We start from the raw sequence: 4,448 nt of genomic DNA, 5'->3' as shown, positions 1-4,448 counted from the left end.
TTTTGGGGGGTTTATACAACCCCCATTAAAGAAAAAAACCAAAAAAACCATTGAAAAAAGAACCACAAAGTTTCATTAACTATATTTCCATAAATCCCCCCAAAACCTTTTTGTTATCAAAAATTTCCCCAAAAATAAAATTTGGCAAAACCTCTTTTTCAGAAATTTCCGGCCATTCCCATTTTTTCTTCGGATATGACGGTTAAAGGGGACATTTCACCCCCCCCCCAAGCATTTTTCTACCCCGGGGAAATTATAAGGAATTGGGGATTTGGGAATCCCTTTTTTTTTTAAATTTTTTGTGGGACCGGATTTAAAAACCCTTGGATTTAAAAATTTTTGGGTTCCGTTTTAATGTTCCCCTTTACAAAAATTTGGGTAAGGGGGGAACCAAAAGCCCCCAGGATATGAAAAGGCTAAATACGGGGGGGGTCGAAACCGGGCCCCCTTAAAAATTTCCATTTGCATCAAATTTAAAACTTTTTCCTTAAAAAAAAACCCCTTCCCCCCTTAATTAGATTCACCTCCCCCCATTACCCCTGAAATTTCAAAAACAACCCATCTAAAATTAAATCAATTAAGGGGGAACCCCGGGGAAAATTAATTTGGGGGGAAATAGGATTCACAACCCAAAAAGGGGGTTTTTAAAATTTTCGTTGAAAAACGAAAAATTTTATACCCCCAGGAAAAAAAAAAGGGCAAAATTTTACCCAAAAAGACCCGGGTTTGCCTAAAATTTTCAAAAAATAACAAATTTAAGAACCGAAAAACATCCCAAATTGAAATCAGGGAATTTAATTTGGAAAAGTAAAAAAATTCCCACAGAAAATCTCCTTAAATTTTTCCAAGGGAAAAAAAAAGGAAGAATTTCTTGGTTGGATGGCAAAATTTAACCTCTTTTGGTGAAAAATGGAAAAGCTTTTTGCTTTTCACCAAATTTCCTCCTGTAAAAAAAAAAGCCCGGTCCGGAATGCTTTTGGCCCAAATCCGCAAAAACCCCAGGAACTGCCTTTCCCTTGGGGGGGAAGCATTTGAACCCAAGTTTTTGGAAAAGATAAAAACCTTCAAAAAGGGGAAGGGAAAAAAAAAAAAATTCCACGGGCTTAAAAAAAACGGAAACCCTCGGGGAAAATTAAAGAGGGAAAATTTTTTTTTGGGGGTTAAAGGACTTTGGGAACAAAGAAAAAAACAAGCAATTTTAAAAGGATTTCATTAAAAAACCCTTTTAAGGGAAATTTTGGGTATTTTAAAAAAAACCCCCAAAACCATATCCCCAAAGAGGCTTCGGGAACACCCAGGAAATGGGAGAAAACCCTTTCCGGTTTCGACCGGGGTGCCCAGGGGGGGATTCAAGGGTTACCCTTTTTTTTCCCCCAAAAAAAAAAACTTCGGGGAAAAGCCTAGCCCAAGTTGGGGAACAGGCAGCCTTGAAAAACAAGTTCCCCCCAAATCCAACAAACCCTTGTTTTTTGGGCCCATTTTTACGAAAGACCCAAAAAAGCCCCCTTCCCTTGGGGGGGCCTCCCCTTAAAAGGTAGCTTCCACCTTAAAAATTAAAAGAGGCCCCCCCAGCGAAAACTGGAAAATTTTTTAAATTTTAAAACTAGAAAATTTTGGGGAAAAAGGGAAAAAAGGGGTTTTGGGGATAAACAAGGCCCCAAAAAATTTAAAAAAAAAGGGGAACCCCCAAAAAATTAAATACCGGAGTTAAAAGGGGTAAAGAAAGAAAAGGGCCGGGTTAAATTTTTTTCTTTTTTCTAACAAGGTTTTTAAAATTGGGGTTAAGTTTAAAAACCCCAAAAAACATTACAAAAATTTTTTTTTAACCAAAACAGGTTAGAAAAAAAAGCCCAAAAAATTTTGGAAATGGAACCTTTCCCCCAAAAGGGTAAAAGGCCCATTTTCCTTTATTTCCCCCCCCAAATTCCCAAAAGGGGGGGGTTTAATGACCCAAAAAAAAAATCTCGGGGCCCAAAAAAAACAGCCCCCCCATTTCCCACCTTTTAAACGGGGGCTCAAAAATTCCACAAATTTTCCCCCTTCTTTTTTCCCAAAATCCGGAAAAAGGATGGCTTAAGCTTAAATCAAAAAAAAAAATTTTAAACAAAACAAAAAAACTTTTGCCCCTTCTAGTAAAAAACACAAAAGGGTTAAAATGGGAAAAATCCCATACCCAAACCCTTCTGAAACCTGCTTGGCTTTTTTCCTGGGGCAAAAAAATTTAACCAGGGAGTTTTCCCCCTTTTGGGATAAATCACCCTTTTGGGGCCTGGCCTTCAAAAAATCAAAGCCCACCAAATAAAATTTAAAAACACTGTCGGGGCCCCTTTTAACCCGGCCATAAAAACCCGGGGTACCCCCGTTCCCCCCCCGGTCCATTCCCAACATTTCCCAAAAAAAAAAACCCCATAAACCCAAAACCCCCCGGTTTTGAACGGATGGGGGGTTTTAAAAAGGCTTGAAAAAACCTTGTCGGGGCCCCACCCCTTGATCCCACTTAAAAGGGGTTCCAAAAAAATCGAGGCCAACCCAAACTTCCAGCAAACACCCATTACCCAAAAAAACCCCTTGTTGCTAAAAAAAAAAATTTAACCTAACAGAAACAAAAAAGAAAAATTTAAAAAAAAGGAATAAAAAACTTTTTAAAAAATTAAAATAATAATTTAAAAAAACCCTTTAACCCCTTTAAAAAATTTTTGGGGTTAGCACCGACCCCAAAGTTTTAAATTTCCTTTTAAAGGGAAACTTCAGGGGGAAACCATACTCCTCCCACCAAAAAAATTTACTTGGGGGTTTTTTGGACTTCCCCTTTTGGAAACTTTAACCCCCCCCCAGGAAACCCCCTTTTTGCCCAAAACCAAGAAAACCGGGGGTTTACACCCTTTTTTAAAGGAAAAAAAAACCAATTTGTTTTCCACAAAAATTGAAAAAGCCCCCTTTCCCAAATTTTTATTTTTCGAAGTTTTTAAAATTTATCAAAAAAAAAAAACCCAGGGACGCAAAAAAACCCCAAAACTCTAAACCCTTTTCCCCCAAAAGATCCGAGGCCCTAGGGGAATTTTTCAAATGGCCCAAATTTTTCCGGTCAAAAACCCCCCTACCTCTTCCGGGGGAAAATTCGCCTTTTGGGGTAAAATTTAATAAGTGGAAGCCCGGGGAAATTAAAACTTTTTCCCGGTCATACCATTTGAAAAACCCCCAAGGGGGCCCAATTCGGTTTTGGAACAAGGGGAAAAATGCACCCCCTTCCCTTTGGGGGGGTTCTGGGGTTTCCCCCAAAAACCCCGTCCTTCTCTGGGGACCAGCCCTTTTTAATGGTTTTTGACCCTTTAAAATAAAAATTCCTTTCCCCTTTTCGAAAATTTTTTAGGGGGGGGGCCCCTTTTGATTTGGGGATAAACCCCCACCCCCTTTGGGGAAAAAGGGGTTCTAAATTAAAATACCCCCAAGGGAAAGGGTTTCCCCCCCTTTTGCCGTTCCCCCAAAAATAAAATTTTTTTTAGGCAAAATTCCAACCAGTTTAAATCTCCATTAAACCCCTTTTTTTCCCCAAAAAACTAAAAAAGGGCTTTCCCCAGCCATTAAAACCTTTAGCCCAATGGAAAATGGGGCTCACTTTCTTTTTCTTCCCTTTCCGAAAATAAAACCCCTTTTAAAATTCCAAAAAAACCCCCTTTAACCGGGAAATTAAAATTCAAAGGATTCCCCAACATTTCCCCCCCCAAGAAACTCAAAAATGACGTTTCTTTCGCAAAAACCCAAACAAAACCCCTTTTCCTCCAAAAAAAGGCAACCTTCCGAATAAATTTTGGTTGTTTATAAAACCAAAAAATTTCCCCAAATTAAGTTTTTTTGAAAAAGGATTTGGGTAAACGGGAAACCATTTTAGCCCCCAATTCCTTTAAAAAATTTTAAAAGAAATTTCCTTGGCCACCTAAACAACAAAAACAAAAAAAACCCCCAAAAAAAAAAACCCCCCAAAACAAAAACAAAAAAAACCCCAAAGGGTTCCCCAAAACACCCCTAAAAAACCTTAAAAAACCCCCCATATAAAATGGGGGACCCCAAAATATGAAAATGAAAATTTTAAAATTTTAATTTTGGTTTTTAAAAGGGAATGTTTTAAAAAAAACCCGAAAGCCCCTTTTAAACCCAAAATGGAAAATAAAACGGGAAAATTCGGGAAACGGTTTTTCCAGCTAAGGCGCCCCACAGAATCAGGGGAAAGGGGACTTGGTCCTCAGGGTTAAAAATTTTTCCAACCTTTTTTAAAACCAGGAAAGCATTTGCCCCCCTCCCAATTTTTTGGCGTAATAACCGGAAAAAAAATTTTTCTGCCTGAAAAACCCCAAAAATATTACACAACCCACTTTAAAAGGGAAATGCCCCCAATGAAAAAGGGCCCGGAGCGGCGAGAGGAGGGAAGGTTCTCCCGGGGAAAAAAGGGG

Source organism: Penaeus monodon, chromosome 24 (assembly GCF_015228065.2).
Source record: "Penaeus monodon isolate SGIC_2016 chromosome 24, NSTDA_Pmon_1, whole genome shotgun sequence".
Taxonomy (NCBI): domain Eukaryota; kingdom Metazoa; phylum Arthropoda; class Malacostraca; order Decapoda; family Penaeidae; genus Penaeus; species Penaeus monodon.
Note: the sequence above shows the minus strand (reverse complement) of the source record.